Source organism: Eptesicus fuscus, chromosome 15, assembly GCF_027574615.1.
Source record: "Eptesicus fuscus isolate TK198812 chromosome 15, DD_ASM_mEF_20220401, whole genome shotgun sequence".
Lineage (NCBI taxonomy): Eukaryota > Metazoa > Chordata > Mammalia > Chiroptera > Vespertilionidae > Eptesicus > Eptesicus fuscus.
The window spans coordinates 46,630,129-46,656,593 of NC_072487.1; the positions used below are offsets into that span (position 1 = coordinate 46,630,129).

General features: G+C 39.7%; 1 protein-coding gene and 1 pseudogene across 1 annotated transcript in view; both read left to right on the plus strand.

The window, feature by feature from the left end:
• Nucleotides 1–26,465, plus strand: part of NTRK2 (neurotrophic receptor tyrosine kinase 2) — a 312,618-nt gene that overhangs the window by 90,001 nt on the left and 196,152 nt on the right. The window lies entirely within an intron of this gene.
• On the plus strand, nt 5,079–5,285 carry LOC114231734 (U2 spliceosomal RNA; annotated as a pseudogene).

Genomic DNA, 26,465 nt, shown 5'->3' on the forward strand with positions numbered 1-26,465 from the left:
TTAACAGTTCTGTTCTGTTATCTCTTTGTCTCCAGTACTAGGTAATGTGCAAGGCAGAGTTAACTCTCAGTAAATGTCTTTTATTTTTTATTTTTTAACTGAACTGAACTACAAGGGCAGAAGGCACCATGTGTTCTTGGTATTCATGGTTTATCCTTATACATTATTTCAAAGCCATTCAGGAGACTTGGGTAGAAGAATTACTGAAGAATTAGAAGGCACTGGGAACATTTAGTCAGGCTTTTGGAGCAAGAGGGTCTTGAAGAGAGGGGAACGTCCAGGAGGCTTAGAGAAGTTTGGTAGACAGATGCCATTTGAGGGCCACTTGGAAACATAGTGTAAGAAGTGAGAATATGGGAAGAGAACACCCTCTGAATTGATAAAGGATAAAATGGAGCTTGCATTTGAGCCAAAACAAGGTAGTAGGAGGAGTGTAGACTCAGATTGGACTCTATATTCTGGAAGGTTCTTTTTCTGTGAGTTTCATTATCTATAAAATGGGCATAACAGCACCGATTTCAGAGAGGACTTCTGGGGATAACCAAAAGGTTAATAAGATAGTGCCCGGCAGATATTATATGCTCCATAAAGTTTACCTCATACCTTCTCAGTGACCTTTTGTCTTTGGTTGTAGGTCATTAATTAGCTGGGAAGGACTCAGATTGGACTCTATATTCTGGAAGGTTCTTTTTCTGTGAGTTTCATTATCTATAAAATGGGCATAACAGCACCGATTTCAGAGAGGACTTCTGGGGATAACCAAAAGGTTAATAAGATAGTGCCCAGCAGATATTATATGCTCCATAAAGTTTACCTCATACCTTCTCAGTGACCTTTTGTCTTTGGTTGTAGGTCATTAATTAGCTGGGAAGGATAGCGATGTGGGAAGAGAAAGTGTTAACAGTGGTCATGCATCCATTTCTATGTTCTTCTGATAAACATATTACTGAGCATATACAATGTGCCAGACACATAGAATAAGTATGTGTACATCACTTACACAGACAATAGATTAATAAATGACATCTAAGTGGATGGTAAGGCAGTAGATAATCTAAAAAGCCATGCACAAGAGAGGACTGATTCATTCTGTCTAAAAAAATCAGGGACTACTTCACAGAGGAGTCAACCTTCAAATGAGACTTGGAAGGATGAGGAGAAGTTCATCACATGGATGAGATGAAGAAGGAGGCACCTATCAAGGCAGAGAGGTTCATGTTGGGCTTGTTTGGATATTGCTGGGGTGGAGATAAAAGAGGACAGTGGTAGGAGATGATGATGGTGAGATGGACAAGGGCCAGGATGCAAAGGGCCTTCCTGCCATGCTATGGAGTTTGGAATTGGTCCTGAGGATACAGTGGAGCCACTGCATTTGGAAATTGATAGGGAAGTCATTGAGAGGCAGGGTTAGGACATCTAAATGTGAAGTGTGATCATGTTGATGGTGATTTCTTGGCTCCTGCCAAGCCCTTTTCAATTTCTTTCTTGATTTTTCTATTAATGTTGGAAGTGATTAATAAAGCTGTTCATTTGATTTATAATAACATTACTAATTTTTTAAAATTCTGGTCTCATGGTCCTCATTTTGTTTTAATGGATTATAAATCCTTAAGTGTTCATGCTTATTAAATAACTAATGTGGGATTCATTCATTCTTTCAACAAATATTTGCTGATAACCTGCTCTGGGCCAGCCTGTAATAGACCCTGAGGGCAGAGCGAGTCCATACCTTGTGGAGCTTCCATTGCAATGAGGGAGACAGACAATAGATTAATAGATGTATAAGGTGGGGGAGAACATAGTCATGGGTGGAGGAGGTGAGGGGAGTCCTAACTTAGGGAAGTGATCCCCCTACCTGACTTCTGTGTGGAGGTTAGGGTAGAAGTTCTCATTCAGCAAACTTGAAATGTTGTTCTTTCATTGTTGTCTGTAATCTTCTTGGAATCCAGTAGGTAGTAGTGTCTGTTTTCTCTCTCTCAGAATGACAGCATGGAAACTGCATCTGCCACCAGTCATTGGGCACATCTGCAGTCAGTCGTGGGGAATGAAATATTCTGCCCTGAGTCTAGTCCTTTTTCTGGGGTTTCCCCAGTAGGATTATTATATCTATTTTCCAATCTAGAAACCAGAGAATTTGATTTGAGAATAATAGCATCTACTTTCCCCACTTCGTTCCAAAAAAGAACACTTAGCTCTGTGATTATTTTCTGCTGTGATTATTTCTCTGTGATGTACTTCCTACTCTGTGCCAGGTTCTGTGCTAAGTACTTTGTGTATGTGATCTCCCCTGATTCCTTAACACAGCTCTGTGATATTTGTATCTTTATCTTTATACTAGAGGCCCAGCACATGAAATTCGTGCATGGGTATGATCCCTAGGCCTGGCCTGTGATCAGGGCCATCTTCCCCAGCTGCCTGCAGCTGGCCCTGCCCACCACTGCCACCCACCCCTGGCTCCCCGTTTGCCATCGGGTGATCGGTGCCTGACGGCCGGGGGAAGGGACCAAGAGGTCGGCTGTTCCCGTCCGCTCTCTGGCCCCACCCCTGCTGCAGTTGGCCATCAGGCAATCGGAGCCTGCTGGCCGGGGAAAGGGACCAAGAGGTGGTCAGTGCACCTCATAGTGACTGGTCCAGTGGTTGTTCTGCTATTAGGGTCAATTTGCATATTACCCTTTTATTATATACGATAGGGGCCTGGTGCATGGGTGGGGGCCAGCTGGCCTGCCCTGAAGGGGGCCCTGGATTGGGGTGGGGTCCCCGCTGGGGGTCGGGGCCAGCTTGGGCGAGGGGCTGTGGGCGGTTTGCAGGCCAGCCACACCTCCAATCGAGGTGGGGGTCTCCACTGGGGGGCAGGGCTGACCTGGGCAAGGGGCTATGGGTGGTTTGCAGGCCGGCCACGCTCCCGGCTTTGTCAGGAAGTACGTCTGGAATGACGTCCAGAAGACGTCAGGTATATCCGGTCTAATTAGCATATTACCCTTTTATTAGTATAGATTTGAAATGGGACCCTGAATGAGACCCAGGGAAAGAATTTGCTCGCCTGAGTCCCTGTTTCTCTAACAGGTCAAAGATATGAAATCAAACGAAGGACTTGTATGCATGCATATAAGCATAAACAATGGACGCAACACTCTGGGGGGAGAGGGCATGTGTGGGGGTGGGGTGGGGGGGGTAATAGTAAGATATGTACACATATAATACCTCAATAAAAAAAAAAAAAAAGATTTGACTCAGGACAGTCATGCCCCCTCTCTCTGGCCTGGCCTCATTCCTGCCATTGTTTATTCTCTGTGACCTTTTCCATCTTAATATTTTCCTTCTCTCCTTCATTCATTTGGCAAATTTCATCTGTTAGGACTGACCACAGACAAACACAGCCTGGGGGCCAGCCCTTGGAAGAGAATATTCGGATGTGAGTGGATGGGACAAGACACAGGTCCAGTTTTGAAATATATGAAGTTAGAAAAGAGGCTGGTGGCCTCCTCTCCATAGTAGTTTTTGGTAAGATGAATGCTTTCTTATCCAGCCTTCAAGGGACATGGATTAACCGCTCCTCTGAATCTGAAAGGCCAAGGTGACTAGCAGCTTTGTGCCTTGTGCTTTGCATAATTTGTCTTACTCTGTCCTATCAATGGCACCATCTGGTAGATGTCATTGACTCCTTCTACACCTGAAGAAACAGGAAGCTCAGAGAAGTTATGTGACTTATCCAAGGCCACAAGGCTTTTTCCTGGTGGATTTAATTTAAACACAACAGCTTGGGCTCCAGCATTCAAAATCTTTGTGTCAGAGCTCTCTTTCTCAGAGTGAATTCCTCAGAACACTAGTGGGAGGTGGATGGGAGAGGGGTGTTTATGTAGTCGAATATAGAAAATGCAGCACCCACAGCCCCACCTCAGAGAGCACGGTGGACATCAGCCTGTTAAAGGCTTGAGATAGTAAAGAAAACTTTGAACTCTATTTAACCCAGGATTTCCTAACCCAGGACCTTCTATATGACCATAGAAATCTTTTCAAAAGTATTAGTCACTAACCTCATGAGAAACTGGTGTGTGCAATCCTGAAGTAGTCTTTATTGTAGAGAGAGAAAGAAGAGGGAGAGGATAGGAAGGAGGAAAAAAGTCAGAAGAAAGGAAAGAAGGAGACAGTGAAAGAAAGAAAAGGAAGAAAGCAAAAGTACTACTCAATATTTCCTAATAAAATCCCCAGATATATTTTCTGCCTTTCAAAAAAATTTTTGAGCCCTCTCTCTCTTGTGCTTTTCAAATGGGCACACAACTTATTCCCAAGTGAATAAGATGAGATGGAAAGATTTAATTCTTTGGGCTGACGATAGTCTTAAAAACTGGCCTATGAGGCTGAGTGTCTGCCTGTAAAGGTGACTGAGACCTAGACCAAGATGGAGAAGTGGCAAGGGGAGCTGGAAGGTATTGTACTAAGTGTAATAAGGCAGACATAGAAAGATAAATACTGTATGATTTCACTTATATGTGGAATATAAAGAACAAAATAAACAAATAAAAAGACGTGGTGAGAGGTCTGGGTCTTGGAGTACTATCACCTTTCAGCAGGGAGTACCTCAGTTTCCCTCAGCTTCTGTACAAGGGAGTGACAGCATGGGGACCACAAGTCAGCCCTCCTCCTGCCCACTGTGTTTTCCCTGGCAGCACATTTAATTTTTCAGAGTCAGTCTTATGTCCATTTATCATTTCCTCTTTCCCTGTTATGCTTAGCCCATCAGCATTAGCCTGGACAGAGATATAATTATCATCAATGTTAACCATGAGGCTATTGGCCCTGTTTACTTAAATGCTTGCTACAGTCTGCAAACTCTTTACATGACCCAGGGAAGTCTTCTCCTACATGTTTCCTTTGCTCCTCTTTCTTTGAATAGAATGTGCTTATAATGCAGACTAAAGTGATAACAAATCTTGTTATTTTCCTCATATAAGTATATAAGCACTCATGATCATGTTCTCAGGAATCGTTTTAGTATCCTTTATGAAACTAATATAGGAGTTCTCGATGTATGTGGACTTCTTGGGTTGTAGATACTTTTATTAAAAATGTTAGAGTTTATCGCTTCTCGGCCTTTTGACTAAGATCAGTGCAGTATCTGTTCTTATCGGTTTAAAAAAAGTTTGAATTTATGTGAATATTAGAGTGTGAACAGGCATAAAATGCATATTTAGTTGCTGTTAGAGCCTTGCTATCAAGACCAGCATCATCAGCATTGCTTGGGAACTTGTTAAAAATGCAGTATCTTGGGCCTCATTCCAGATCTACTGAATCCAAATCTGCATTTTAATGAGATTCCCAGGTGATTTATATGTTCCTTAAAGCTTGAGAAGCCCTGTCCTAGAGGACACAGAAGACTGTTTTGTTCATGCTCATTTTGGCTACTTCCATATGCATATCTTCAACAGAGTGAACAGCTCTGCAGTTTTCAGTCTAGTAATGTCATTGTGTGTTGTCTTATACATTATTGCCCAAGAGAGTTATAAAGAATCCCCCAGAGACACAATTAGTTCTCATTAAATAGAGAGGTAGGTGGATAGATACAGGTAGAAATAGAGATATAACTATAGATATAGATTACTTTTTAAAAGCTTTATAGGTAACAGGTGTCAGGAACTGTGAAGGGTCTGAGATTTTCTCTACTTGCAGGCTAACAAGTTAGCCTGGCTCAATTTTATAGATGGTGGTATGAGACATGAGAGGACATGAGACCCCTGGGTCATTACTCATTCCATGAGAAGCAGCATGAGCAGCACACACGAATTAGTTCTCTGCCCAAAGTTTCATGGGGGTGATGCAGATGGGCCCAGAAGGATGCCTGCACATACTCTGTGTTATAGAAAAGGAACCCTAACTCCTTTAATGGGCAGTAAACATGCTTTGGACATATTATCTGTAGCTCCTAAGGCTGTTTGCTATCCAAACTTCCTCAAAATAATCATCCAGAACAAAAGGCAGTAGTATCTCTCCTTATAAGATAGATGGAAATGCAAGGGGCCCAAGAAGAATCATCTTCCAACAATTGGTATTGGGACGTCTTTATTATTAGGTTTTAGAGCCAATAACTTTTTTTTAAGAAGTCATGGAGGATACATTTCCCAATCCCTAAGTTGTACTAAGAGTTATTTCTGTCTGAAAGACTCCAAGAGGTAAAGAACTTCTAGCTCTTTACTGGAAGGGAGAAGTTATATTAAGAAGGCAAGTAGGGTTGTGCTTCATAAATACTGAGGTCACCTGTGGCTACTTGTAGTGTCAGTTGTACCATTCAAGTACTGAACCCATTCTTATCCGGAAGTTTGAGAGATGACATAATTCCCAGAGCTCTGAAGGGACTAAATGATGTTTCAAAGATTGACAAATAATAGGAAGAATAGCACAGGTAAATTGGGGCTAATGCTGTCTTTTTAATACAGCAGTTTTGTTGTTGTAAGGGGATTGTCTTGCAAAGCAGTTGATTTCCTTTTGCTTTCAGTAGAGGCTAACTCTTCCAGAAAATTGTAAAGGAGATTTCTGATGAGAGTCCTACTTTTTCACCACTCTCAAAGAATGCAAGCATTTGGAAAAGAGAAAGCTGGAGAAGTTTTACAAAGCCTGTGAGAATAGTACGTTAGTAAATATTTAACCATCAGCTTGCAGGGGTGGAGCGGAGTTGGGGCTCTGAATTGTACTTTGCTGATTTCCATGGTGTAAATATTCCTATTATGATTGATTTCAAACTACCAATGGGAAATCACCTAGCTTGCAAAATTCCTGAAAATCTAACAAACCAGTTTCAGCCAGCTCCAGCAACCCATCGCAAAACTGTCCTAATTTTTTGACAGCGAGTGTAGTTTGATCATGCAAAAGGTTTGCTTGTAGAAGTTTATTTTTCAAAGTCTTTTACAATAACTTATGTTTGTCCCTGGAGATTTGTAGACAGACTTACCTTAAGGCAGAATGAGAGCCTAAATGATTTTTGAACTTCGTTTGAATGGTATGATTTCATTTTTTTAAAAAGTCTTCCTTTACATAGTAGGCCTCACCAGCCTGGCTGTTTGCTTGCTTTAAATAAACCACCTGCCGGCTCAGCACATTTCTCCTCCATGGAAAGGCCTGTAGGTGCCGTCTGATTGTCAGTGATATTTTTAGAAGAGCGGGAGGCTATTCAGGCGCCAACCAGTGATGATTCCTTATAATTGGGTGATCTGTAGAACCACAATGAATCACAAATTTGGGAACAAGGCACCTGCATTCTTGGTTGGATCGGGAGCGTAGTAAATCCTCTTTGCACTAATGAGGCTTTATACCTCTTCATGAGACTTACCTTGGAATTCCCCTTGGGCTCATTTTGGCTGCAGAGTCCTGTAAAGACCCTCTCTGCAGTGCTTTACCGCTGTGCTGACAAACATTTTTCCAGAGCAGTTCAGTGTGAGCCCATACACTGCAGTTCCAATGACGCTCCTGGTGAGCAAGTCACCCTCAGGATTGGACTGCCCAGCTCGTGCTGGTGGACTTTGCTTAACGGGGGCAAGCACGCTGTGTCCATCTTCTGGCTTATCTCTGGCCATCATGTGAAACCTGACATAGTGAACTGATTTACTCTTCGTAGAGGGCTAAGTAGAAGGATCAGCTTGCTGCTCTCAGCCTATGGCGGTGAGAGGAGCCTTTCCTGGCCTCTGCCTCTTCTTCCCTAGCATTTACCAGAAAGGGGGTGGTGTGTGTGGGGGGAGGGGGGCAGACCTTGACTTGAATGAAGATTTGAGTGCCTCCTTCCTTCTCCCTTGGGTGATACATATTTTTTTCTATTTTGTTTGTTAGTGTATTTTGTTCATTATCCCTTGGGTGATATTGATTGGAAGGCTTCAATTATTTATTTATCAGATTTATAAAATGCTCATCTTGCCAAGGTCTCTGAGCACACGGATAAGAGTAAAGCCGTTAACAAGTAATAATAATAAAAAAGTCCACACAACATAGATGCTTATTCTGAAAGGTCTACATGAACTCCTGGTAACATTGATTCAGAGGTTCCATTACAACTTGATTTTTTTTCTATTAATAAAGTGTACCCATTTCCAAGGGGGCTTGTTCTCCCCCATGAAGAAAATACTTTAACAAGCAAGGAGAGGGATCACATAGGTTGCTGTTTAGGCTAAGGCCAAATTAAAAAGACAGCTCATCTGCCATGTTCAAGAGGTCAATTTCCAGCTACCCCCTCACTCCTACCTTCCTTTTTTCTGTGAAGGCAGAAATAGAGCCGAATTTTCCAAAAGAGGGATTTGCATTAGTTCTAAATTTTTTTCTAGTCACAGAGAGACAAATTAGTTTCAAGAGTTTTCTTGCTCGGTAAGAAGGGGGGCGGGTTCCCTGAGGAAAATGTGCTATGCCAGGCCATGACTCTACTTGCTCCTCAGGTGTTCAGGAACAGGAAGGTGAGGCATTTAGCTAGGTAGAAAAAGAGTGTGCAAGTTAGAAGAACTTTTCTCAAGTGTATTGGGTCTGAAATCCTAATGCCATCTTGGATGTCTTCTATGGAGAAAATGGAGCTATTTCTATCCACTGCTGACAAAAGCAAATGCTAGGTGTGCAAAGAAGAAACCAAGACACTCCTGACCATGGTCAGCAATAACCCCCCACACGTTTAGGTAGTGCCTATGGTAGCTGGATTTTGGGAATAGAAAATAAATCACTATAGATGGGACTCTATGTTATTTTTTTCTCCCTTAAAAATCTAGTTATGATGAACACACTTGCACTACATGCCAAAATTCCACCAGTAAAGGAGAAGCAAAAAACAAATCTTGTGTTATTTCCTTAAAACTGAGGTTGTCAAACTAAGGCCCACAGGCCAAATCTGGCCCATTGCTTGTTTTATAAATAAAGTTTTATTAGAACCCATTCCCACCCATTTGTTTGTGAATTTTCTATGGGTGCTTTAATGCTACAATGGCAGACTTCATAGTTATGACCAAGACCATTTGGCTCAAAAAGCCTAAAGTATTTACTATCTGGCCCTTTACAGAAGAAGTTTGCTAACCCCTGCCTTTTAAGAACAAACTGGCAAGATATTTAATAAAATAATCTGCCATTCAGCCTCCCCCATATCTTGTAAAAGGTTGCTGATTTGGCTTCTATTGGCCAGCTGAAGAAGCACAAGTGAGAAGGGAGCAGGAAGAAGTTCTGTGATTCCCACTGTGGATACTTCTTTTTATGTGTAACAATGGACACTGCATAGCAGGAGAGAGATATGTTCAAAGCTGCCATCAGAGTTGGGGATGGGGTGGTGCTAGACATCATCAATCAATAGTCCTTATTGATGTATTGGCTCCTAGTTAAGAGCTAGTGTATTAGATGGTTGCAGATAGAAATATGAACTATCATACTTTGTCTTTTCTTCTATCTTGTTTTGTAAAGAAAAAAAATGATAAGTTTTCCAGTTTGAATGAGTCAGTGGTAATTTCAGGGATATGGAAAACTTAGTATGATATTATCTTGGTAGGTAAACAAAAAAGGTATTGTTCTGATATGGATTGTCTCAGGAATTGTGGTAAGTGCTTTTTGACAGTGTTGGTTGTAGCTTCACCTGGATATTATTTTTTACTAGAGGCCCGATGCATGAAATTTGTGCAAGGGCCTTGTCCTCTGCCACCTCAGCAGCGGCCTCTGCCTCGGCCCCCGCCCGCCACAGCTTTGTCCTGAAGGACATCTGGTCTAATTAGAATATTACACTTTTATTACTATAGATGAAAGACTATCAGGAGTCATACTGTAAAATGGTTAATTTGTGGTATATCCTTTTGTCTTTTCTTCCTCTCTTCATAATTTACCAAAGAAGGCCAGCCCCATTTCTACCTCCCAGTGTCCATACCTTATGTGTGCAAAGTAACCAGGCAGAAGAATGATGATCTGATCTTTGAGAAGTAGGCAGTTTTAAATGGGATAATCTCTGCCTTTGTGAGTGTCAGTTACTATTTCTAGGATGAGGAAGAATCTGAAGAAACTATCTGGTATATCTCCCAGAATTAATTTCAAATTAATTATAACACCTAAAATTAGTCTCTAATTATAGTGGATGATCTTTATGTGTGTGTTTTGTTGACATTTCTGAAGAGTTCCTTACATTCTCTAGTTTGTCTTACCTTTTAGAACATAAGGATATTTTTTTCATACTCATATATCTTTTCATATATACAAATCATTTGATTTAAGAACTCACTAAAAGACTTAACCTTCTTGCTTCCCATTTCAAGTGTGAATTTCCAGATTAATAAACAAAATATGTATTTTAGCCATTTCAATATAACGAATACTTATTCTCTTATTCCCTGAATTTAGCCATAGTTGAAAAATATTTATTTTCAGTGAGACAAATGCCCCCTGGTGGAAACAATGACAAGTATTTGCACAGATTTGGGGGGCCCACATACAATTGGTATAAATATATGAAGGATAACCAAAGGATAAAATTGACATAGCTTAGAGAGTTCTTTAGTTTTTTAAGTGCATGTTCCATTTAAGTGCGGTAAATAGAAGATAATATCAAGTTGTGAGGGTCTTTTTTATATTGACTGAAATAAAAAGATTCAACAAGAAACTAACTAATCTCTTATGGTAATTCCTTTAGTGTCTTTCACTAAAACTTGGATCTCTTAGCTGGTAAAGTCATTTATAATATTGCCATTTGTAATGATTTTTTAAATGTAGGACTTTTCGATTATACCTCGGAGGGTGTTTTAAAACTAAATGTTATAACCCAGCCACTGTAGCTCAGTGGTTGAGTGTTGTCCCATAAACCAGGAAGTCCCTGGTTCAATTCCCGATCAAGGCACATGTCTGGGTTGCAGGCTCTATCCCCAGTAAGGTGCATGCAGGAGGTAGCCGATCAATGATTCTCTCTTCATCAATATTTCTGTCTCTCTCTCCCTCTCCCTTCCATTCTCTGAAGTCAATAAAAACTTATTTTTAAAATACTAAGTAGTTATATATAAGAGGGAATTGCTTAAAGGTTTGTAAGATGGCCTCCTAGAAAAAAATATCAGTTTGAGGAAGGAGCAGGGTTTGGGATTAAGGCTTCATCAAATTAAAACTTTGTTGTTTGTCTCATTAATAGACAGACAACTTATCTCCAGTTCAACAGAGAATGCTTACCAAGTCAGGGATGTGTGCATGCCAGGACTCAAGTTTTTATAGAAAACTTAATTTTGGAAAATCTTTAATCTGAACACACTTGAAATCTAGTTCTCAAAAAAACATTGTAAAAGCATTTATAAGTAAGTAACTATCTGGTATAGTTTATTTATAAGTAAGTAACTATCTGGTATAGAACAGGGAAAGCAAGAGTTAAATATGAGTTCATGGTTCCTCTGTAGGGAACAGAATTGTGAAGCCAGCAGAGGATGTTTGCATATTCTCCCCTCTGCCCAATGATTCCTAGTTTTGCTGTTATATAGATCTTACAGAAAAGCTGTAGCTTGTTCTGCTTCTGCATTTCCCCCACTTGGATGGAGCTTTTAGATATAAAAAAAAAAATCAAGGACCATTTTATATTGAAAGATGATGTGCTATATACTTAATGGGTTGGGTCACCCTCCCTTTACAGAAATGGCTCATGTCCATTAAGCTGTGGATATGGATGATAAATGCCATTTTACTTGTCATATCACCAAGTGCCACATTTTCTGAAACAGTGCCATCTCTTTGCCTCAGCATTTGTAATGGACTGTACTCTGGAATATAACAGCACAGCCTGATATCTTCTATTAACTTGCAAGTACTTAGAAATATGTTGTTAATGGCTTGGTGAGAATTGACTCCTGTAGAAATTATTTTTCTTAACCCAGTGCCTTTGATCAAACTATGATGCTTAATCTTATGTTATCCATTGGCTTGTGTGTTGAAGTGGGTGGGATATGGTCTTGACTTCCCCACGTGTGAGAAGGTAGATTATATCTGAGAGTTCAAGAGAAATTCTCACTGAGCTTTGCTGAAGATTCTAGAAATGTTTTCAGATAAGATATACTTGCATCTGTCTTCCTGTGAATATCCTCTCATTATCCCCACATTCCTAATTTGACAGGTCACTAAAGTATAATGTAATACATACTCTTGACGACATTTCCTCTCACAGGTGTTTATTGAGGGCTGTTGAGCAGCCTGTAAAGGAACATTTTATACATATAGGGATTGACTTCTGATTCTCAACAATAGTCTCTATTTTCATGTATTTTTGTTGAATGGGTTTTGGACCCTAAACTGTTTTTCCCAGCTTCATCACTCACATTATTTACTCAACTTGGCTTGGAATAATTCTCAGCTATTTCTCTGAGTCAGATTCACCCCCAAAGTTTGAATGTTTACTGTCATCCCTTCCTACTTACATTTATTCATTTACAAACATGTATCTATACTAAGCATTGGGTCAGATGGTCTCATCTTCCAGGAGTATATACTTACTGGGAAAGTATAGTCAGTGGTTACTTTAAATATAGTTTGAAAGATGCTTTAAGAGAAGGTAAGTGCAGGTTGCTGGGGAGCCCTGAAGCGGGAAGAAGGAGAACAGGAAGATTCCAAGTAGAAATTTCCTGTTCCAAGACATGAGCATATGAGAAAACTCATGACATTTGTAGGACCTTGGTTTGGCTGAGTAGAGAATGGATGCAGAGAATTGGGAGGAGAGACTGGAGGGGAGTTTGGAGGCCGATGGATACCCTTGGATAGAATTTATCCTGAAGGGCTTTGTGAGGGGAGAATGAAGAGATGGGAGGAACGTCCTAATTATGTGTATGTTGTAGAAAGGACACTTGGAGACAGTGAGGAGAGTAGTTGGAGGGCTAGGGAGCACAACTGGAGGTGGGACTGCCAACAGGGATGGCTGAGTTCAAGCACAGTAATCCCCCCTTATCCAAGGGAACATGTTCCAAGACCTCAGCGGATTCTTGGAATGGTGGATTGTACCGAACACTTTACATACTATGTTTTTTCCTCTACATACATACCTATGAGAAAGTTAAATTTATAAGTTTGGCACAGTAAGAGATTAACAACAATAACTAATAATAAAATAGAACAATTACAACAATATACTTCAATAAAAATTATGTGGATGTGTCTCTCTGTCTGATAACCAATCTGATAACCTAGATGGATATGGGCACGGAGCATATACAGAGGGATACGCTGGACAAAGGGATGATTAACATCCCTCGCTGGATGAAGCAGGATAGAGTGAAATGTCATCACACTACTCAGAACAGTGTACAACTTAAAAGTTATTGTTTATTTCTGGAGTTTTCCAATTAATATTTTCAGACCATAGTTAACTATGGGTAACTGAAACCATAAAAAGCAAAACCATGTCTAAGAGGGAACAAACTAATTCAAACTAATATTAGTGGGCTTAAAAGTAAGACTTAACATGAGTTCCAAAAGTGCTGTGGGCACAGCAGCATGGCCTGATGGAAAGGCATGGGTACAGTCTGGCTGATCTGAATTCAAATCCCAGTGTGGTGGGTTACTAGCTGTGTGGACTCAGGTGGTTTCCTCACCTGTCTCAGCTGGCTTTTCCTCTTCTGGAGAGTGGGAGTGGTGCTTTTTTATCCTTGTGTGTTTCGGGAGTGAAATGAGATTATATGTGTTAAGTGTAGTTTGGTAGTTACTTTGGAAGGCATTTGGATATGTGTTTGAAGAAAGAAAGGACTTCCATTCAGATATAGGCTTTCTGCGTGCTTATTTACAACTGTTTATTTACATACTGCACACTCAACAAGTGGTTCCTATGTGCAAGGTCCCAGGCCAAGGACTTTGTTCCCTTCAGTGAACTCTCCTGAGGGTGTGGGACAGAGAGTGTTTAATAATAATTAATGTTTGTCCACTAGTTGGTGATCACATATGATGACAAAAGTGTCCAATATCCACTATAAATAAAAAAGATACTCAAACACCATCCATTTAAGTTACTAACATTTTAATTCTGATCCATTGGGAAAGTAAGCCCCTTGGGGGGTTTATTCATATCTTATTGAGCATTTTTTCCTTCTCACAATTTAGTTATTTTGAGAACTGAACATTTACAAAATGTTTTTGGCAAACACATTTATATGGTAGAATCCATTTTCTCTGGGAGGTTAGAGAAAAAGGGAGGGGGAACCAGAGTCATAAATCCTATTTAATTCGTATTTCTGCGTTTCATGAGAGAAAGCCCCTTCTTAATCCTCTCATTGTATTTCTCTGGAGACCTATACACAGATGATGTTAGCAGTGATTTAAAAATGCAAACCACATCACAGAATTTTTAAAAAGGACTGTCTCCACTCCTTTGCCCCCATTTAAACAACAGGAATGGTAAATCTAAAACCAAAATTATGTTCTGCAGGTCGAAGCAAATCATTTCCAGGAGCAGGTTGGCTTTATCAGTCCAGCATGTCTTTATCATGCATGCATAAGATTCTGTGCTGAATCTTATGCGTGCATTCACCGATTCATTAAAAGAGTGTGGAGGGCCTGCTATGTGAATACATAAAGGAAGGAGCGTGGGTTTGATGCTAAATAAAGTACTGTGTAGCCCTTGCAGTAATGGAGCTTCTATATAACTCAAGGGCCGACGTAATTCATTTTCTAGAAGAGGGAGAGGGATCGCTGTGGGCCTTCAGACAGAAAGATTACTTCTGGCCCACGCTATCCAGATGCTCTCATAGAAGAATTGGGTTCCAATTGGGCCTCTAAAATACTGGCCTATAGAACCTTCCAGTTTGAGAAATTCTTAATTGCACAGTGCTTACAGTATATGTGTTTTCATTGTGTATTGTGCCTTCTGTTTTTCTATGACATTTTTATTCATTTTTAATAACTTAAAATACATTAGAAAAATGTCCTTGGGAAACATGAGTGTTGAACTATTTTTAAAACATCAATTTCCAGAGTCAGGAACAGCTAATCATTTCAGACAAAGGATAAATTGAGGTTTCTCCCATTCCCAGCCAAATTGTTGACTTACACACAAGCACCATGCTATCAGAGCCTCTCCCTTGGCAGTGTGCACCAGAATTTATTGCACATTTGGTGTGAAAGGAACTAAGAAATCTTTTAGAAACATGACCTGGGACTTCCCAAAGTCATGCATGCCTGTGTACAAAGCACAGGAAACCAGAGCACGTTGAGTCCCAGTGTGAGCCTCCAATCCCTGTCACTGTTCCTTGTCAACCCCATCTCATCTAAGAGTCTCACACTTCCCAAGTCCTCTGGGAATGATCAAGTTGGAGAAATGCATGTCTTCTTAAAATTACCACCACCACAATTGCTATCATTTATTGAGCAATTGCTTTGTTCCAAGCCTATTTCCATACTTTTACGTCTCATCTCATTTAATTCCCTTGACACCTCATGAGTTAGATGAGGAAGTACAGATGAGGAACCTGAGGTACAAAGAGGTGCAGTAACTTGCCTGGGGTCCCATATGTAGATGTGGTGAGTGATGATAGCAGGATCCAAATTGGGGCAGATGTCAGTTACATATTTTCAGTGATGTTCAGGATCATTACTCCCTTCAGTTATTCTTTTCTCTCTTTTGTTCCCTTTTGTTATTTTGATCCATCTGTCTCTACTTCTGGTTCCTTGTTCTGTTTTTCTCCAAAATAGGATATGTTATTTTACTTCTCTTTATAGGCTAATCTTTAATCATTTGGCCTAATAATATTGAACAAAAAAAAAAAGAAAATTCTATGAAGAAAGAGGTGCTATCTCAAACTGAAAAAGGGGCAATGGGATAAAAGCTTGCGTTTAGAAAGATTTGATGTTGCACATGTTTGAATTACGGGCTTTCAGCTCACATTGACCATCACATGTTTGTGATTGCAAACACCTGTCATCTTTAAGGAACCATGGACATGCAAGGGCGGAGGTGGCAGCTCTCCAGTAAGGAGTTGTGGGCTTCTTGAAAAACACGTCTAAAACCCACTCTCAATTCTGATCTTGTATTGACATTTCATTGTCCTTGAACCAAGAAAGAAGCAATTCTACTTCCATTTCTGGAAGCTTGAAATGATGCTACCCAAAACAACGCATATACAAAATGATCAGGTGCAAAATGATCTCATGTACGAGAGACAACTGAACGGTGCCAACTCAGGAGTTTCAGGACCCCAGGGCATGGCTCCTAGACTGAGCTAGTCTTTGCCCATCTGCAGAGTTAAGCTGATGTGAACAGATCTCTCAGATATTTGGGGTACTGGGTCATGGTGGAATGCTGCTGCATAAGCAGTAATGACTATGGCTGGATGTGTCTTAATAAACTCTGTATGGTTTTACTTCATCTCATCTTCTCAGAAGTGAAAAGTTAGGCAAAACATTGGACTTTGAGTTTCAATGGCCACCCTGTCTTAACTGTGTGACCTTTGGTGAGTGTCTTAACCTCTCAAAGACTGTTTTCTTAATTGCAAAAAATGATGATAATTACCTATATTATAGAGTTGCTTTGAGAATTGAAAAAGAGAATCTCATACTTATAGGACTGTCATGAAGATTAAACAAATAACACATGTGAAGCCTTAGAAGAAAGCTTGGCATATGGTCAAAACTGTAGCTACATATGGTCAAAGCATTAGCTACTATTATTATACATAGTAAGCATAAGAATAACATTAAACAAGTATTATTTATTATAATTATTATAATAATTATTATTATGTTATAATATCATATCATATCTTTGGGAAATAAAAGATTTCAAAGACCAGTAGTAATATACTTAGTAGGAAAATGAAAATTAAATTAAATGTAAATTTACTAGATTCTAGTCGATTCATTGAGGCAGCCTGACATTTTTCAGGTTGAGTGTCTATTCTATGTGTTGGGACTATTGAGAGGGAGGGTCACCTCTCAGAAGTATTTGCTAAAATCCAGTCAGAGAGAGCAATGTGATATGTTCTGTCATCAGCGTCTGTTCTTAGGGCTCTGGTGGAGGCTCTGCCACCCCAGCCTCAGAGACTCAGGACTGGCTTTATGTAGAAGGGGCACTTGAGCTTGGCTGTTGGAAGTAAGAGTCCCCCAGGCAGGGAGGTGGCAAAGAGAACTGTACAGAGTTTCGAGCATGTGGAATGAGGGCAGGGTGGGCGTTCTGTGGGAACAACGTCTTGTGTGCTTGAGTCACAAGGTGCATGAGGACAGAGAGGTGTCAAGTGTTGTCCAGGTAAACTTACCAAGATGGACAATAGAAGAGGAGAGGGAGATTGGGGGAGCCTGGACTTGTTCCTATAGGGCACCTGGAGGTGGGTTTTGTCAGCTTCATGATCTCTCGTGAGTTGAAGGTAGGGTTCTAGTCCTCCCCAGAACAGGTATCTGTTTCCCAGCAGAGAGAAATAGGAAATTAGAACACGGGCCAGATACACTGATTTGGAAGCCATAGTCTAACTCCAGGTAAGAGCCTGGAGTGTGGATGAGCTGCCAGAGAATAAGGAGCAGAGATCCTTGGGACAACTAAAACTGTGGAGGAGGAGGTGTCAAAATGGCCAGATTGAGGATAGACAGGCCTGCATATGGTGTTAGGGAAGTCAAGGGCATAGAGAAATTTAGTGTGATCACCAGCACTAAAGTCCTTAGCTTGGTCAGTTGGAAGAGACTGGAGGAAAGGCCATTGAGAACTGTGTATAAGGCCTTTGTGGTGGCTGTGAGGGGCTTTGCGGAGAAGTGGCAAGGCTGAGAGGCCAGGATCCAAGCAGGTTGAAGAAAGGTTAGGTTGTGACCTGGCAGCAGCTGTGCTGTTCACCTCCCATTCACAACAAGAAGGGGAGAGAAGGTGCAGGGAGGCTGTCAGGGACACAGGGAGCAGCTGCTGCCTGTCCAGATGTGGCCTGAAGGAATGACCAGTAGGAGGACCAGCTGCAACCTGAGCAGATTGTGAAATTGCTGAGCTGTTGGCGAGGTGAACTGAATTCACTGTATCTGTGCCAGATCTTGATAGTCCAGAGCTGAGTGTGAAGGCAGAATGTCTTGCTGACCTGGCCGTCAGAGGCAGTTATCTACGCATTCACCACCTGAAAATGCTGACTCAGGGTTTGGTCTAGAGATGGCAAAAAAGACAAACTTGGATCACAGAACCTCTGGTGTTAGACCTGGAATTGGGGGGTCAGAAGCTGCCTAGTACAGCTTCCTGGGGGAACAGACGCTGATGACAGAACATATCACATTGCTCTCTCTGACTGAATTTTAGCAAATACTTCTGAGAGGTGACCCTCCCTCTCAATAGTCCCAACACATAGAATAGACACTCAACCTGAAAAATGTCAGGCTGCCTCAATGAATCGACTAGAATCTAGTAAATTTACATTTAATTTAATTTTCATTTTCCTACTAAGTATATTACTACTGGTCTTTGAAATCTTTTATTTCCCAAAGATATGATATGATATGATATTATAACATAATAATTATAATAATAATATAATAATAAATAATACTTGTTTAATGTTATTTTTATGCTTACTATGTATAATAATAGTAGCTAATGCACAGGGAAACTGAAGTCCAGAATGAGTCTTGGACTTGCCTGGGTCAGCCTGGAGTTAGTGGCAGGCTTAAATCCAGGAGGACTGGCTTGCCCCTGGCACACATTTCACTGCATCTATCCCTGCAGCCTTTCCCCTTATCTCTTTGCCCACTACAGTGCCCTTTCTTGCCCTCTGGCCACAGAGATGATCAGTTAAGCCCTAAGCTTTCTTCCTCCTTTTCCACCTTCCTACCTTTAATGGCACTTGCTACTCTCCTCCCGAAGTCTTTTTAGGTGGTTGGTTAACTAACTTATATACAGGCAGTCCTCGGGTTACATTGGAGATCTGTTCCTATGGTGTGATGTAACGCAATTTTCGCTGTAAGTCGGAACCCACCTACATAAGCACCTACGTCACTCACATGGAGCACATACACAGCAGTAATGAAGTGAAACAGTAAAAAAAAATTCAAAGAAAGACAACAATTCCTGACCTTTACTTGTGGTAAATAAATAATAAAAAACATAAAGCACATGTGTACATATGCCGAAATGATGGAACTTCTTTTTTTTTTATAAATACTGTACATGGGAGATGGCGACGTAACCTGAAATGACGTAAGTCGAGTCCCATGTAACCCGAGGACTGCCTGTATTAGGGTGGCAGTAGATGGAGTGAATATGACATTCTATTTCTTCCAGGCAATCCAGTTGCAATTTTAATGTGGGTCTCTCCCCAGTGCATAGAGAGACTCTCAGTCTCTAAATCTAAGTGGTCTTTATGCCAATCTCAATACTTGATCAGAGAAAACTTTAGGTAGAAAAATAATGTCAAGCAAACTTTTAAGTAAAAATTAAGTGCCTAAAATGTTTCCTTTGTCATCCCTTCTTTAATAAATTTCTAAGGGAGACTAACATCAGCCCCACAGAAGAAGCAAAAATTATATATCTTTCCAAGGCAGACATTCAGCTGATTATGGATAAAATTTTCCTTGGCTATTCTGAGCAATGGTTGAAAGAAAATTGGGCTCTCTTCCTGGACATTTTCACAGAAGTTTCACCATTTCCCTCCAAGACATAAGGATGCAAATTCCTGGCTAGAGCAAGGGATGGGGGAGTTGAATAGAACATAAAAAGAATCCATTAATGATTTAGAAGACTACTTAATTTCTCTACCTCTGTAACAGAGAAACAGAGTTTGATCAATACTCTCAAGGTCACTGTTGATATTTGCTAAGTCAGCGAGTCTATTTTAGAGTTTTGAAAATCATCCCCTGCATCCACCCTGATGGATTTCCATAGATTCAGTGCAGGGAGGTAGGTTTTGACTGTGTGGCCAATGCGATGTTGAAGGAAGGGGTGTAGGTATAGGTACCGGGGATCGGAAGGGACATCTATAGTAGAGTTTCAAGACTTGGAAGACTAATTTAGTTCAAGATGGAATCTAGGGAATTGAGAGAGAAATTCCCTTATGATTGTTAATTTGCACTGAAAGGGGAATTATTATTACTAAAATGAACCCTAGCTATTATGTGGTTTTATTAATCAGTGTGTTTTCTCTTCAATTATTTCTTTTTTAAAAATTTTATCTTTATTGTTGCAAGTATTACAGATGTCCCCCTCTTTTCCCCTCTTCAATTATTTCCATGTAATATTTTAGTTAGCTCTTTCTTGTCAAATGTAACATTGTCTCTTTGGGATTTGCCTAGTAGTGTCATACCATATTCTGTTTATTTGATTTAGTACTTATTGGCTAAGCTGAGCCTTTTAGAATAAAGTCTCTAACTTACTAATATTAATGTGTGCATTTTACCTCTTCTGCTGACTGGAATGAGTGTAATGTTCTCTTGGCATCTTATGAAAAGGGCTTTGATAATTGTACAACCCAATATTCAAAACAGTGATGGAGAGATGAAAAGGGGCCTGTCCCATGACCTTCATCCCTACAAAAGATCTATCCTTTTGGTCATCTCATTAAGTCCTTTGATCAGATCATCTAGATTAACTCTTAAAGTTAACTACCTTTACCCTAATATTTACTTACATTTGCTATGTCTCAATCAGCCAAAAAAGGAAAAATAAACACCCCCAAAATGGCTATTCTCACTGCAACATTCCAAAACAAATCTTGGTTCCATGCAGACTAAAGGTTGATAGAGCCCACGGTGATAACAGTCCTTTAAAAAAGTTCATCTCTGGAGAGTTCTGGCTGTTGACTCATCAGGGATAGACATGTTGAAACGTTCCAAAGAACACATGTGGTTTCCAGTCAAAATACCATGCAAATATTTTCTTGACCATGGTATTTCCTCTCTATACATTGCCCTTAAAATGGTGTTTTGCTATTTATTTAGAAAAAAAGCAGGTGGAAAATTCCTGTTTCTGACTGAATTTTACAATCCTCTGAGGCAACACCCTAGAGATTAGAATCTGATATTTTAGAGAAAAAGGCTTCTTTTTTAGAATTATCTCTGAGATTGAAAGACATTGTCTAAAATACAACTCAAGCTTGAAAAATGTCTAGACTCTTTCAACATAGGTAGCCACTGGGAACGTGGTAAAACAACAAAGAATGGTATAGTTTCAGATGGGAATTTATTTCCTTTAAGCTTGTCAATGAGCAGACAGGCTTTTGAGGGGAAGTTATCTTCCCCAGCCTGGGAAGAGAGAGTTATTTTTACTCGAAGTTCCCACCATGGAACAAGAAAGAGAAACTAATTGTTCTCTCACCCAATGCTGCTGAATTCTCTTCCTAGTCTTAAGTATGAACCAGGAAGAAATTCCTCTGTGGAAAATTATGAGCAGAGTTAATTATAACTGTCTAATGAGGCAAATCCCAATTTTCAGTAGACCATGACCCTTCATACATTAAAGAAGAGAGGCACTTCATATTTTTATTCAACTGACATTTGGTTAATACACTTCAAACAAATTTTGACTACATTGAGCTGATTATGAAATGGACTTTGTCCTGTTCATAAAATGTTGCTAGTAAAATAAAAAATACCAATGCTGTTCTTGTCATTTACTAGCTCCCTGATTCCAGTTTCAGTTTGTTAAAAGGGAACACAGTAAAAAAATATCATGGGGTTTCTTTGAAGGTCACTAAGTTAGTAAAAAAAGCAGTGGCTTTTACATCAGTCAAATTCAGATTAAAATCCCTTCTTGGCCACCTTTTGTTGTTCTTGAACAATAATAACAACAGTACTGCTAATAATACCACTTGCTGGGCAATTGTAAGTTTGAGCCATATAAAATGATCATTTTGTAGGATCAGATCAAATACAGACATTTTCACATGGTTCATATGGTTCAGACTAATGCATGTGCTAAGGCCTCATACTCAGAGCTTTATAGATATTTTATTCGATTCTTTCAAACCAGTTTTAAAGAAAATAAAATTATCACCATGTACACATGAGAGCACCTAGCTATACCCAGGGTTTAAAAAGTTGCTCAAGGTCACAAATTAGTAAGGTGGATAGTTGAAATCTGAGCTATCTTTTTTTTTTAATCATCTTTAAATTAGATTTGTTGGGGTGACATTGTTTAATAAAATTTCAAGTGTACAATTTTATAGTACATCATCTGTATATTTCATTGTGTGTTCAGCACTCAAAGTCACATCTACTTCCATCACCATATATTTAGACCCCCCTCTACCTTTTATTACTCCCCCCACCTCTTTTTCCCTCCAGTAAGCAGAAAAAGTAAAGGACCATATGATTTCACTCATATGTGAATTATTTTTTGACCTCAGTGTTCTATATCTTCCTGTAAAGTAGATAATAAATAACTGCCCTGAGCCTTGGTCTCCTCTTCTGTAAATGGGGAGAGCAGAAATGTCCTGAGGATTTGAGCCGGCACATGTGCAGTGCTTCCCATGGTGTCCATTCCGTAATGATGCTTAATAATGTGTAGCTGTCATCATCAGCACCACCACCATCAGGGTCTAACATTTCACTCACTCAAAACTGTGTAAAAAATGTGCATAGTGAGACAATAAAGGAAGGCAACTGGCGTGTGTGTGTGTGTGTGTGTGTGTGTGTGTGTGTGTGTTGTGTGATTGCTAAGAGGTCTCTTTCCTTTTTACAGTCATTCCTTGCACAAACTGTGGTGATTTGAGCCCAACATTTGCACTTGCATTTTTCCCACTTTGCTATTTTCAAAACAAAAGAGAATTGGGTGAAAATACCCTATTGAGAACAGAGGTGTCTGTGACAAATTGGCTTAATTGAAAACAACTAAAAAAAAAAAATCTCCCAGTTTAGGAGCAGAGCAGGGGATCAAATTAGCCATGGAGAATCTAAGTGGAGGATTTTGATTGCCGTAGGCATGACCTAAATTGTAGAGTGTGAGTCATTATGAAAGTACTACTATTTCTGCTCTGCTAATTGAGAGGCAGTGTTTCTCATACAGAGTGGTTAGGGATGGTGAGAGTGCCCATGCGTCCCACAAACACTGTGCTGCCTTAGGCCCATTTATTTGCTCTAGGCATTGGTTTTACCAGTCACAAACATAGATGATAATTTTATAGAATGAGGTTTTGAATTTTCCCCCCAGAAGACATTTGATGTACAGCATATAAGTTTTAAGCTCATACTATACAAACTCGCAGCCCTAGGGCTGCATGTGGGCCACCACGGATATTTTTGGGGCCAGGCCAATATAACGGTATGTAAGAAATGTTTTAATAAAAATTTCATAACTTAAATTTTACAATATCCTGTTATACATAATTATTAATAATGAACTACAACGTTTGCTAATGATTGATTACTATAATCGTATTGCATTCATTTCCCTTACACACCTAATGCGCAGGCGCACCATTTCTCTCCACTAATACTAGCAGCGAATATTTTAGCAGCCGATTGTCACATCATTAGTCTTGGACTGACTTGTTTGGTGTGTACAACAGGAAATATTTTGCTTTCAGAGAACAGGAAAAATAGGTTTATTTGTGTTACGCTTATTAATTTGTGCAGTTATTCAGTGTCTGGTAAGTTAATGCTCAAGAAAAAATATTAATTCTTACTAAAATGTTCTACTGTGCTCGCTTCGGCAGCACATATATTAAAATGTTCTATTATTTTATGTTAATGATTACTCATTTATTTCAGTCCTTTGTATTCAGCATGTCTCTATCAAAATAAACCTATGTTTCTATGAAAATTGAAGCTTTTATTTTTTTGCAGCCCACATAAACTTAAACCTTGTTTATTTGGTCTGGGTTAGCCTTTACTATACAACCTGCTTCCTATACAGGTTGGGTTATTTTCATGGGAAGGAATTTCCACTTGTTCTTTTTCAGAGGGAAGAAAGAACAAATAACCCTCAAGGTGTGGTTCACAGAAATGACCATAGAACCTGTGGGCCAAATCTGTGTTTGTTAATAAAGTTTTATTGGAACACAGCCACGTCTGTTTTTGGCATTGTCTCCAGCTGCTTTTGAGCTACAAAAGCAGAGTTGGCTACAACAATAAACAAAATAAACAACCACTTAAAGAGATAGAAATTTGTTTCACACAGCAAGAATTCCTGAACCAAGGCTCTGATGGTGACTTAAGGATGCCGTCCGGGACACTGATTCCTTTCACCTTTCTCTTATGTTGTTTTTAGCTGCTAGGCCTCTTCCTTATGTTTGTGACCTTGAGGTCTCAAGGTGCTTGCACTTCCTCTAGGTGTCAAATATACATTCCAAGTAGAAAGAAGGAAGGAGGGCAATGCGGCTTTCTCTGATGAGGTTTTGCCTTTTAATTCAAGAAGAGACAAAACCACCCCCTGGACTTCTAGATATATCTCAGTGGCCATAATTATGTCACATGTCCACCTTTAACTTCAAAGGACATGGAAAAATCAAATACATTGGCTTTTCTCCCTCAAAGGTATGGGAAGAAAGGGAAAAAGGGATTGTGAATGGATTTTGAATAACCAATCCACAATGTCTGCCAGAGGTCAGAAAGAGGATCTTAGAGAGAGAGTAGTAAAGCTTTTTCAAAGATGGTATTGATCTATGATGTCCTAGGGTTGTAATTTTTTAAATCTTTTCTGAAAGTTCAAAAAAAAAAAAACTGTTGCTGATCAGATTATTAATTTTGTGAGGAATTGGTTTGGTGGAGTATTTTGGGCATTTCTATGAACAAAGGAAGTACCAAATCAATTAATAGTGGAAATAAGATGGAGTGGTAGGAATCATATTTCACTGTTGTGGGGAGCAAACTTTTTAATCCCTTTAGAAGAAATCTCATGGAAACAGTTGATGAATTATATAATTTTAAGTTCTTTTCTTTTGGGTAAGTCTGAATTACCCCCTACTTGCCAAAGCAAGCTGGAAATGTTTTATTGGCTTAATTTCAATTTCTATATGTATATGAAAGTAATAAAACTGCAGTTCTTTAAACATATTTCTTAATTTAGAGCTTTCATAAATTCACACTGGCTTTTCTTTTTCATGTACAATAAATTAGATTCTACTGCATATCAATCATATCCTGGTAAGAATATTGAAACAAACTATAAATGTTCATTTAAGGAGGAAGCTAAAGCTGAGAAATGGTAAAGGAAATAAGGTAAAACCACATCAGGTAGACAATGGCATTAATCAAAGATCGGCAAACTACAGCCCATGGATTAAATCCAACCTGTCATCTGTTTTTACAAATAAAGTTTTATTGGAATACTGCCAGCTCATCCCTTTACATATGTATGGCTGCTGTCATGTATAGCAGCGGAGCCAGTGGTTGTGACAGACTGAATGGCCCACAGAGTTGAAAATATTTATTCTTTGGCCCTTCACAGAAAATGTTTGCCATCCCCTGCACAAACAGTCTTGAGGATTCTGTGATAGCTGAACACAGGGTCTGTGAGTCCCCTCCATGTGGAAATCAATTTCATGTTCAGGAAAAGATAAAATAAAGATAAAGTAAAATAGAATATGTGGTTATATTAGCAGAAATGCATTCAAAACTCCCAGACCAGAGCCATCAGGATGTTTGTTTTCATATAAAAAACAACTGGTTCCATTTCTGTCTTTGGCTCCTGCCAGTCATGAAAGATGCTCTCACCACGTTGACATGTCATCCCAGCTCTGAGTCTGTAGCCAGCAACAGGGGCCGTGAGTTTGCCCTTTGCTGGCTCTGGGCTATTGAGCAAGTCACCAAGCTCTTGAAAACGTATCTTCCTCCTCAGACAAGAGGGCATTGCATGGACTTCAGGGTCTCTATGTCCTTTTCTTGATGAAAGCTCTCTGATTCAGTGACCACATGATTCTTTTCTTTTTTGAAAGCAGAGGAATTTTTTTTAAATTGACATTTTCAGCACTGAATTGTCTTTCTATTTGGGGCATGATTTGACCAGGGTGTGCAACAAATTTAGATATATATCATGAAACATTTGCAACTCTTTTTGAACATAAAACATTAGCTATTTTAAAGGAACAAAAACTGAGAGCTAGAGTCTACAGATAATGGAAATAGCTACTATTTAGTGAACGTGTTATGTGCCCCAAATTAAGTACTATCGGCATTTCCATTTCACAGAAGAGGATACTGAGGTGACTTGCCCAAGGTTGCACAGTCATTGTACTTCCTAGCTTCAGGGCCCATACAGTCAACCACTGTTCTTTCTGTCTCACGGTGGGTCATACACAGAAGCTATTCTTCATCTTCACAGCACATAGGGAGAAAACAAGTATGAGAGCTGCAGGTCAGCATTCCTAGAAACGATGCGGACTTTGGAAAATTAGAACAAGACTTTTCTCATTCACTAAACACCTACTTTGTGTCATCAAGGTCATCCTTAGAGGCACCTTTCTCAGCCTCCTCTTTTAGGTCAGATTTTAAAAAAAATTAAGGTGATAGTTGAGGCAATAGAGATTGGAAACTAGGGCATTTTTGTGAAATCACCCTTCTTTGCCAATGCCATTTTTGAATTCTTTCTCAGAATTAAGAAACACACAAGCAAACAAACCATGTGGAACAATCTGTGG